Below are 12,403 nucleotides of genomic sequence, written 5' to 3'. Positions count from 1 at the left end.
ATCTTGAATGCATTTGCACGCGTCTGGCACAGGAGCTCTCGTGATCGGGGTATGTTATAAGCGGGCCAAATTCTGCTTGACTTGGCACAGCTTGTAAGCCTTCGCCATCTCAGTCCCGCCGCTGCTAGGTAATGCGAGTAGACTCGGCCCCCGACAGCCGTCAGCGGAACACCGACTGTATTCGCCGAGGGACTGCCAAGAGCGGAGCCTTGCCTGGCCAATCCGTCAGCCCGCTCATTCCCCTCTATGTTCCTATGCCCGGGAACCCAGAGGAGAGTGACCTTGAGCGTGCTGCCCAGATGGTCGAGCGCGTCTCTGCACTGCCCCACCAGCCGGGGGGGATGCCCAGATTTCTCCAGGTATTTCATCTAGGATGTTGCTGTGGCCGTAGGACTTCGCTGCCCAGCATCCGGACTCACGTAGTCTGACGGCACTGCACGCTGCAACATATTTGATGTGGAGGTCTAGGGGGAGGAGATGCAGGAGTACATTGAGAGCATCGGCCGGGCAGGACTGCAGAGCCCCCGTAGCACCTGCACACGCGGTTCTTTGAATCCTATTAAGCTTCGTTCCACTGTATTTCTTCTTCAAAACCTGCCACCATACAATAGAGCCGTACGTCCGGATCGGACGCACTACAGCGGTGTACATCCAGAGAACCATCCTCGGCCGGATACCCCATTTCTTTGCAAAGGTTCTCTTACAGGCATAGAAGGCTATACGGGCCTTCTTAACCCTCAGTTCTATGTTCAACCTCCAATTTAGCTTAGGATCCAGGATAACACCCAGATACTTTACATTAGAGGAAAGAACCAATCTTTGTTCATTCAGCCGTGGTAGATGGAATTCAGGTATCCTTGGCTTGGTGGTGAATAGCATCAGTTGCGTTTTGGTTGGGTTTATGCTGAGTCCGCATCTTGCGGCCCACAGGCACACCTTTCGCAACGCTCCTTCCATGATGTCGCTCATAATGGACAGAAACATCCCTGATACTAATATCACCAAGTCGTCGGCATACGCCACCACCTTCACCCCGCTGCTGTCCAAAGGATGTAAAATTTTGTCCATTACTATTAACCAGAGCACCGGTGGGATGGTACCACCCTGGGGCGTTCTGCAGCTCTGGTCAAGTGGTTGCCTCCCAGATCGGGCTGGATCATCCTGGTATTCAGCATGGATAAAATCCAATGCGTGAGATACCCCTCCAATCCTATGCCGGTCAAGGCTTTCTTGATGGCGTTGGTACTGACGTTATTGAAAGCTTCTTCTATATCCAAGAGGGCAGCAAGGGTATACTGCTTGTACTGCAACGACCGCTCAACCATGCCAATTACCTCGTGGAGGGTGGTTTCCTTTGAGGTAGGCATGCTGGGACTTAGTGAAAGGCTTTCTCTCCATAATCGTCCTTAAGTGAATGTCCAGGACGCGTTCTAGGGTGTTCAGCACGAAAGAGGTCAGGCTGATTGGCTGAAAGTCCTTCGCGGACTCATGACCGCGCCTGCTCGCTTTCGGTATGAAAACCACCCGTGCGCGCCTCCTGGACTGCGGTACGTATCCTAAAGTGTTGCAGCTCCGGTAAATATCAACAAGCCACGGCACAACCCTTTCCTGCTGCTTCTGTAGCATGACTGGCATTATGCCATCTGGGCCTGGAGATTTGTATGCGGAGAAGCTGCTTGTAGCCCAGCCGAGCCTATCCCCGGTAATTACCGATTTGATAGTCTCGCACAGCTGGGTTTGCCGCAAACCCTCCAAGCGAGGTTCTGACTCACAGTCCTCCTCGCTGAAGGGAAAGTGCGTTTGCACCAGCAGCTCCAAGGTTTCGCTAGAAGATTCCGTCCAGGAGCCTTCCGACTTTTTAAGGAAGGATGGACTCTTATGTTCCTTGGACAGAATCTTACTTACGCGGATTCACTAGTGCTTTCAATGTTCTGACAATAGTCTAGCCAAGATCGCCTCTTGGCGGTCCTGATGGCCAACTTGTACTTCTTTAGGCAGTCCTTGTATGGCTGCCAGTATTTTTGCCTGTAGCAGATGTTGAAGATTTTTCTGGTCAGCTTCCTGAGACTAGAGAGATCTTCGTTCCACCACGGTGGCAGGGTCCTTCTGCTGTACTTAGCAGGGCACGAGACTTTGAAGGCGATATCAAAAGCCTTCTCCAGAGCCCCGACCTTTGACTCCATATTCTAACAGTTTTTCCATCGCTTGCCGCAGAGAGAAAATCTGATCTGTTGCTGATTTTCCTGGGGTGAAGCCTCTTTGGTATGGGCCAATGATGTTCTGGGCGTATGGGGCTATTCGGCCTAGCAAGATAGTGGAGAATATCTTATAGATGGTACTCAGCAACGTGATACCTCTATAATTGCTGCACTGTGTGATATCTCCCTTTTTATGTATGAGACAGATAATGCCTCGTTGCCAATCGTCAGGCATTGATTCGCTGTCCCATACCTTGAGCACAAGTTGATGAACCACTTGGTGTAACTGATCGCCTCCATATTTAACCAATTCGGCTTTAATTCCATCGGCTCCTGGTGACTTATGATTTTTTAGCACGGACTGAATTGCACGGACTGTTTCTCCTAAACTTGGTGGTGGCAGTATTTGTCCGTCGTCTTCAGTTGGCGGGACCTCCAACTCGCCGATGTTCTGGTTGTTCAGTAGTTCATCAAAGTACTCAACCCATCGCTTCAATATGCCCATTCTGTCGGAAATCAGATTTCCCTCTTTGTCTCGGCAGAATGAGCATCGCGGTGTATAAGGCTTCATCCTGCTGACTTGTTGGTAAAACTTCCGCGCCTGGTGCGGTTGCTCCCTGTACTTTTCTAGTTCACAGACTTGTTGGTTCTCCCAGGCTTCCTTTTTCCGTCTGTGAAGTGGCTTTTTTGCTGGACGGAGTTCGTGATAAGTCTCTGCGCGTGCCCGCGTTCTTTGAGAATGCAACATTACTGGGTATGCGGCATTCTTCCGTTCCGTTGCTTCCCACTCCTTTTGCGGCTGGTACCAAGTATGTTTGTGGCCGTATCCATGATAACGTTCTTCAGGTGGTTGTGAAGATCATTTGTAGATGCTTCATCTCCAGGTCCTCTGTTGACTGCGGTTATTGCGGCATCCATTTCCCTCTTATAGGTGTCGCGGAGGGCTGTGTTGTGAATGGCAACCGTAGTTACTCTCACCTGATTGTCAGAGGGGATTGTAGGTGGTGTCGTAATTCGAGCTCGGAGCACTATGCCAACGAGATGGTGGTGCGAGTCTATATTGCCCCCCCCCCTAAAAAGGTTCTGACATTCATCAAGGCTGAGAGGTGGCGGCGTTCGATCAACACATGGTCAATTTGGTTGAAAGTGGTCCCGTCTAGGCCCACGTATGTTTGTGGACCGCTTCCCGCGCAAACCAGGTACTTCCAACAACCATTTCGTGTGACCCTGCTAATTGAATAACCCGCCGTCCGTTATTATTTGTATTTTCGTGTAAGCTATGAGGACCAACGTATCGCCTGAATAGAGGCTCCTTCCCTACTTGGCTGTTAAAACCAGCAAGTATGATTTTGATGTCACATCTGGGACTTCGAGGGTTCGTTCTACTGCCTCGCAGAAGGTATCCTTCTCCGACTCTGCAGTCTCCTCTGTAGGGGCGTAAACGTTAATGAGGCTTATATTCCTAAACTTGCCTCGCAAGCGCAGAGTGCATATAACAGTAGGTTTCATTTTTTGGCTGACTAAGAAACCTACTCCGGGCACATGGTTTACTGGATGGCCACTATAATATATGGTGTAGTGGCTCTCCTCCAGGAAACCGGTCCCTGTCCAACGCATCTCCTGTGACGCTGTTACATCAGCTCTATATTGGGACAGGATATCGGTTAGCTGCTTATCAGCTTCATCTCTGTGCAGGGAGCGCACGTTCCATGAGAAAATGCGCAAGTCGTTATTCCGTTGTCGTTGCCGGGTTCGTCGTTGTAAAATCCGTCCAGTCCGAGGCTCCTGTTGTGGCTTCGTAGTAAGTTGTTTTCCGTGTAGGGTTGTCAGCCCTACCCAACCCCCAACCTGGAGGGCGAAGTTGGTACAATTTGTCCCGTTTTTAGGCGCATCGGCAGAAATAACGACAATTCATTTTGAATAGATTAGTTAATCGAATTAAAATAAGTCAATCAACGTAACAACTAATAAAATAATCTGATTAAAAAGAACAAAATCTTATTCAGCTTCATTCAACCCCACCCCATCGAAACCAACCCAACCGCCAGCAAATTTAAAGAGTCCCAGTAGTAATTAAGCTTCCGGAATGGCACTGCCTAGATGACAAAAAACCTCGGTCAACTTCAAAAACTTGGCAAACTTACAATTTGGAATGCATTAAAAAAGATGATAAATGTATCTTGCAGAGCAAAAATCTCCTTACAAAGTCCTCCGCGCTCCCTCCGCAGCCCAGTCAAGTGAATTATAAAGCAAATAACAAACTGATACATTCTGCCATTACAATAAAATAACGGGTTATCACAAAAAGGACTAAACAATGAAAAGCAAAAATCGCATGACAACAAGTTCCAAAGGAGCAACTTTGCGAGTGACCTTAGCCCGCTTGGCGACTGTCCATAATCTCCGGTTCAGATACATTCCCTACAATGAACACGCCATGTTAATTCAGTTTTCTCTGATCTACGGCCAAAAAAAAATCCTTGTTGTCTTCGGAAAATAAAGGAAATGCCGTCCTCCTTCTCCTTTGTCTTGGCCAGTGGAACCAAGAACATTATAAAGTTGAAAAAATATGGTCAGCGATTCTAGTCGGTCGCAGCGTGAACCACATTCAGCTCGAGAGCGAGCTAGGACTCATGATTGCATCTTGTGGGAAGGAAGGATAACAGGGGAGGGGCAAAGGGACAGTATCCGGCTTTCTACGCGATACATTTTTATTCTCAAACTATTGCTCCATTTTCGCGAGCGTTTAATGCAAAACTATATAAAAAGATGGCAATTTGTCCTTGTTAGGATAAAAGAAAAATTTAATTAAAGTGCCAGGATAAGGGTCCTCTTTTTACATGTACGGGCCACCGGTAAAGGCAACGGAGGAATATGTTGAAAGATTCTTGTGGATTTGAGTATTTGAAATGTAAATTAAAGAAGTTTTCCTTGTCCTTTCTATTTACAGGTTAAGGATTTCGTTAGATTTAATTAGATTTTTTTTAGATTATTATAATAATTAGGAAAACTGGTGGCATTAGTTACAAATTTAATGTGTTTATGCTATGAAGGTGCACAATTTTTGGCTATCTTTTTAATTAAAGAAAGGACCTACAGGTTACGACTCAACCAGAGTCTTCAGAAACCAATAAAGATACAGTTTGCTCCACTGCTGTAACACTTTGCTCGTAATCTGAGGTAGATTCTCTGTGGTAATTACTGCAATCGAAAATATTAGGAAGACCGCGCTACAACAGGTTGCAGCATTTTGTTGGTTTACATCTACTAAAAACGCCCCCGTTTTGCTCCTTTCGTTTTCCCGCAGAACTGGCACGAAAGGTTACTCAACAAGACTGTGCTTTTCTTGTGGATTTTGCCCGCTGAAGCTCACCCAAAATAGTAGCTATTATAAGGTTCAGACAGCACTTCGTCGTGGTCGTGTAGTTCACTACCACACTTCCAAAGATAAATATGGATCCAACAGATATTGACGCCCCAAGTTTTTTTGACGCCCCGATAAGCCATCGCACTTCCAAGCAAACACCTCCTTGTAATCAGAGAACTTGCCTGGAACTGTTTGATGCATTACTTCGGGCTAGCCCTCCCTACATTCAAGTCATGGAATCCTTTCCACCAACGGCCAGAGAAAGAAGGAAGGGAGTTGTTAGTTCATGGAACCCTTGCAATCAAGCCGTCTACATAACCGACCAGGCGCGACGCTTCTGGCATGTCAAGTCTTAACAGGTTATTGTAGGAAGCGTTGCAGAAGCCCGGCCCTAGGATGGATCCTCATGCTATTCCCAACGTGATCTGCAACCTCCTCTGGCCGTCTAGCATTTTACAAAGTAGGGAGCGGTCTCTCAGATAAGCCCTCAATATCAACAAAAAATAACTCGGCACGTGTTATGAGTTTTCTAATGTGCCTAGCATATCTGTCCATCTTACGGAGTGGACGGCTTTTCCGACATCGGGTACATGTGGCAAGATCGACAAGTGATCGGCTCGATGAACCCTATCCATGACCACCAGAACAGCATCCATTGTAAATCTCCCTGTTCTGAACCCGAACTGCCTTGTGCATAAATCCCCGACAGAACATATCACTTCAGCTAATCTACTCCTGATGAATTTTTCAAGTACTTTGCCGGTCGGTATGCAGACGACAGGTCCGAGTCTCCTTTCCCTTTCTTTACCACCAGGACCTGGCGTCTTCTTATTTTTCGTGGCGAGAACTACTTCTTCGAGCTCTTCCATTGTGAAAAAGGGGCAGTACTCGACGCCTTCCGCGCTGTTGATATCAACCTATGCGGGATGTCGAGGAAATAATGCCCGTACAATGCGGCCTATCTGGTCGGTATTTAGTATGCAGGGTATCTGCAGAAATCCGATTTACCGAGTAACGAGTTTACAGTCAAATCCCCGAGTCTACATTTACCTCCTAGATTAAATTCTACCAGTCCCGAGCTTCGCTTTTATTTTCGCATTGCGGAATCTTCTTATTGCTGGTCTATACTTTGCCTTGGCGCATGCCTCCTCGCGGGCGTGTAAACGTTGTGGAGCTTATGACATTCCTTCCGTAGGTCGGCAACTTCTGCTGTGCTCCAGGGTCGAAAGCTTCACAACCTATCGTTATCAGGTACATCACTGAATTTACGACAGTGTCAGCTACAACGCCACCACCCCCGAAGTAACCTCCAGCGGGACTCCGCCTGTTCCAAGAGATTCGAAGAATCTCCCGATGTTAACCCTCCCCAGTTTCCACAGGCGAGCAGAGGGCCGAGTTGATGCACGCCTACAAATAGAGTCAACCGCATCTAACGCCATGTACTAGTATTCATTTGCTGAGAAGTCTTCTAGAACTCGCGATACCGACAGCGCAAGAGATTCCGGCGCAAAAGTTACTTAGCAACCAGAGCACCGGAATATTGGTGTGAATCCGGTGTTTAAAACTACGAGCCCGGTTCTCGTCGCCATTTGCAGAATGTTTGGGTGGAGTAAGCCCATTCATACCCTAGCATTAAAATCATTGACTACCAGAATTCGCCCTACGTGCCCGAAGCGGCGTCCTCCAGAGCATATAAAGCCGGCACTGAAAGTCCGGCATCGTCTCATTCTGCGGAAGGTAATCGCTTGGTGACCTACCTGACTACATCTCTGGCTGTTCTCCTGGCCGGTCCTTTGCAAGTTGCTGACATAGCATTTGATGGGGATTATCCGGATTCGTACTCTGCATACTTCCCATCCAATTTTGATTTTTCCACTGCTAAGTAGTTTCTCGACGGTCAAAGGGTAGTACAGGTCCCAGGGCCAAAAGTGGTTTGGTACCCAAGATGGAGCATAAAGCCTGGAAAACGCCTGCTGAACCAACACTAGCAGCCCTACTACCAAACCCTATCCCCACCTCCACGTGGTGATCGCTGGGAGTTCTTTCATAATGAAAAACTGCAGACGGAGAAGGATGAAGGCGAGTCTCGCGCGCCTAAAAACGGGACAAATTATATCAACTAATCCTCCTGGTTGGGGGTTGGTTAGGGCAGACAACCCTACACGGAAAAACCAAATAACGAAGCCACAGAAGGAGCCTCGGACAGGTAGGAATTTAAAACGACGAATCCGGTAACGACAACAGGATAACGATTTGCGCATTTTCTCATGGAACGCGAGCACGCGCAAAGACTTATCATGAACTCCTTCGAGCGGAGAAGAGACTTCGCAGATGGAAATAGGAAGCCTGGGAGAACCAACAGGTCTGTGAACTAGAAAAGTACAGAGAGCAATCGCACCAGGCGCAGACGTTTTACCAACAAGTCAGCAGGATGAAGCCTTATACACTTCGAGGCTCATCCTACCGAGACAAAGAGGAAAATATGATTTCCGACAGAATGGGCATATTGGAGCGATGGGTTGAGTACTTTGATGAACTACGGAATAACCAGAAGATCTACGAATTGGAGGCCCCGCCAGCTGAAGACGACGGACAAATACTGCCACCACCAAGTATAGGAGAAACAGTCCGTGCAATTCATCGGCTTAAAAATCATAAGTCGCCAGGAGCCGATGGAATTACAGCCGAATTGGTTCAACATGTAGGCGACCAATTACACCAAGCACTTCATCAACCGATGCTCATGGTGTGGGACATCGAATCAGTGCCTGGCGGCTGGCAAAGAGGCATTATCTGTCTCATACATAAAAAGGGAGATATCACGCAATGTAACAATTATAGAGGTATCACCATGCTGAGTACCATCTATAAGATATTCTCCGCTATCTTGCTAGACCGGATAGCCCCATACGGCCCATACCAAAGAGGCTTTACTCCAGGCAAATCAGCAACAGATCAGATTTCCTCTCTGCGGCAAGCGATGGAAAAACTGTTGGAATATGGACATCAGTTGCACCATTTTTTCATCGGCTTTAAAACTACCTATGGAGGCATAATAATAACAATCGTTGACGCCACAATCCAATTGGATTAGGGTCTTGAAGTGTATTAGCGCACTTCATTCAAGACCGTAACGGCACACTACAATATTAGAGGCAATGTGGTCAGCATTGTGCTCGCCTGAGATTATTACCCTGATTCGACTCATTCACAGGTGAGTCGACTGGTACCCGACGTCAAATCACGATACAAATCCTACTGCCACTAATGAGATTGGAACCGTGACCTTCCGTATGACAGCCTTGTCTCACCATACGGTCAAACCTCTTACTGTACAAGACTATGATCTTGCCAGTCCTTATGTACTCCTCGGAAACCTGGATTCTTAGCGAAAAAAATTGCGAGGTCAGGACGCAAGGCAGCTTTCGGACATTCACGCTTTATGGCCTCCTCCATTTCGACCTTTTCTGTGAGGTAGTCACAATCTCGGATTTCAACAAAGCACATAATCTCTAGACAAGAAAGAAGAGCCTTCTTCACCAGTATTCCCTTCACCGCTTCGCAGATCGTACTTTTGCTAATCGTCTTCCAGGCCACCCTTCGTTTTCCTTATGGAAAAGACTTCTGCTTCGTTGTCTTCAGCCCCTTCCTGTTACGGATTTCACTAAGGACTTCCGCAAATTTCTTGCCTTAATGAACAGAGCCGACGGTCTAGTTCTTCTTCGTTTGCTTGTCTCCTCTGCTACTGGCTCTTTGTTTTTAGCCTCCTTGTCTTTAGACAGGCGGGTATCTGGCGGCGCAGGCAATTGTATCCTTTCATCCTTCTTCGCCTGCTTTTTTGGGCCCTGGAGGGAACTTTGTAGGTGACATCTACTTATCGTACATTCTTTGAACTGGTCGTAACAGTGATCGCGGATGCTAAGGGACGTATACAGGCACAGGGGGAAATGAGTGGCAACTCTCTTGGCAAGTTAGGTGCGTAGCCAAATCAAACGCATGGAAGGACAGACTATTTCCTTACCTAAGTGAGCACGGAAACTTTCAGGCTTACCTGCACAAGATTTTGTATTTTGCAATGGGATTACGGACGACGCCGGTCAGACCATTTTTTCTTGTGGAAGGTAAGATGGTATACGTCAACAACAAGTTCTCGCCAGACAACATTGCCTGGGACAGGTGGGAGGACAGGAAAACATTTAGAGCCATCTTGCGCATTCTATACGGTCCAGTTCTTCTTTTGAAAAGAAGATAGAGCTCGACCGGTAGAGATGTCAGACGGCAGGGAGTTTCTGGAACTAACAGTTCTGTTCCTCCTCTTCCCTCCCGTTGGTAAACGGAATTCCCTTAGTTATAGGTTCCCGAAGACGAGAGAGCGGAAGGGCCCAAAGTATATTGACAAACGGTGACAAAGTTTTACGAGCACTAAATGCGGAAACCTGCAAAAGTCGCAGGGGCAGGCCATTATATAAGCGATTTTAGAGGACTCTACGGGGACCTGGGAGCTTGGAACTTAGAAAGCATAATCTAGCCTTACTAGTAGTATCCAAGAAGTCGCTTTGAGATTATTCTGGATACCAGACTGTTCTTGACCCTCAACTTAGGTCGGCTCCTCATATGAAAGCTAGAGAAAGCGCTTTTTATGGAGGCAAATCATTCTGCCCCTTACGTAGTAGATAAAACAGAACTCAATTAGATTTCTCTCGATTGTTTACCAAATCAAAGCTTGCAGATATTGTCACACATAAACGTGAACCGATCCCTAAGCTACCAATTACAACGCTGCCTATAACCATCTCCATGGGCCAGATCAGGCAAGTCAAAGGAATCAACGATTCTCTCCAGTCATTTGTCGCCGCCAACTTGCCCCATCCCCTATTACCTGTCGGAAGACCTTAGGTGATAAATTGAAATGAAGAAAAGCTGGTCTCACCATAATACTTTTTAATATGCACATTCTCTCCTGCCTCATCTACGTGGCATCAAAACGAGGACGAAAATGCCGCTTTATTCAAACGTTTTGACTGTCATTATTCGAAAATACAAGAGGGTCGCCTTTACAATTCAATTCTCCCATATCTATCAGCTTCGCAATATATTCATCAAGATACTTTATAATTAGTCCTCTCTACGACCTTCGACCAGAGAATAGTTTCCTTTCGTATGGACAGCTCTTTGTTAAGGTTTTAACACCTCAGTCAAATAAGATACTATGTATCTACGCGGATACGAACTTGTACCTTTTAAAGGAGTCCCTTAAATATTCATGAAATGGCAACTAATCCGCTTACTCTAAAAGCTGCGCAAACTAGAAAATGTTTGGATCGGAAAAATTGCATTTGCAACGAAATTAAAACACGTAAATGTAATTAGTGCAAAATTAAGTGAAAGCAACAAAGCAGATTTAAAGGACGAAAAAAGAAGGGTGGCACCTCCAACTTTAACGAACTTTCTCCATGAAAAATCGTTAATTTTCTTAACAGGACTAAGAAAATAGCATGAAAAAGTTTCTAGTTTTCTAATTCTATTAAGCAAACATTGATGGGTTGTAATTTGAAAAATATCGAGGGGGATGATTTACATATGTATATTTGAAAACCCGCTCAAAGAAGGAAGCGACACCCATGTAAGCTACGGTCACAGAGCATCCCCGATTTTTAAATTCACAAAAGGTTACCTTGCCCCTAAAATGTGGCATAGGATGTCAAACACAGATACGTAGCATCGTTACCAGGTCGCTGAGAGGTTCTCCAACTCTCTTTAGGTCTTCCCGAGAAGCGTGTACTCCTCCTCAATTATTCTGCACGACTTGGTGCTAAGACAACCTACTCGTTGGCTACTCTGAGATAGTAGATTCCACTGCATGACATAGCCAACAATTGAGATATCACCCTTTCTTAATTTGTGACCAATCCACTTCCACATCCGCCTTCTCATCAGTTTATTCACAGGTGTCTGTCTCCTGCGCCGGTAAGGTTCTTCGTTCGGAGGAAGACGTCAACGAAGGCTTATATTCTACGAACAACAGTGCTAGTCATTTTCCATGTACTGGCTCCAAATAACAACACAGGGAGAATATCGGCATAGAACACCCTCAACTTGTTGACGTTTTTGTTGACCCCGATTCCCAGCTGTTAGACAAGGCAGTGAAGGCGGATCCAACGCTATTAACACCGCAAGTAACATCGGATTCAACACTACCGTTCGAATCACCGTCAAGAGAAACAACGCTGATTTTAGCGACTTACGAACGGAGAAAGTCCCTGGAAAATTGGTCCTCATATTCAATAATGTGGTACCCACGGATCACCTGAGAGGAATCAAGGCAAGGGACGAACCCCGCATGTTCATCTTTGGAGTCCAGAAATCGTTCGGTGACCATTTCCGACAGCGTGGCCTCAACGTTGCTCAACATCTCCATCACCAGTTTACTGCTAGCGGAATTACCATCCGCCAACGCCACAAGTAAGTGGCTCTTGGCCAAGTCTCTGAACGGTTTCACATTTCGTGGCTCGTCGGCTGGCTGTTGCTTCGTACCTTTCTGCAGAGGTTGCTTATCGTCTGAGCTCTTGCACACTCTGCTCCGCTTTTGTTTTTGTTCGATCTGGATTGAGTCTGAGGGCGATAGGTTCCATCTTCTGCTCGTCTGCTGGGCCTTGACTGTTATATTCCTCAAAAATCGCCTAGTATTTAGCGAAGTTTGACGGATGGATTGGATTTCAAGCTGGAAACCACTAATTCCGTCTGCTGCCTCGCTCTGGGAGGTCTCTGCGGTTGGTTTCAGTGTGGCGGTGCTACGGCTGTCAACGATTGCACTGCTCTCGACGGCTACTATCTCCTA

Source organism: Hermetia illucens, chromosome 4, assembly GCF_905115235.1.
Source record: "Hermetia illucens chromosome 4, iHerIll2.2.curated.20191125, whole genome shotgun sequence".
Taxonomy (NCBI): Eukaryota; Metazoa; Arthropoda; class Insecta; order Diptera; family Stratiomyidae; genus Hermetia; species Hermetia illucens.
The sequence above is the reverse complement of the archived record's forward strand: the minus strand, read 5'-3'. Positions refer to the sequence as shown.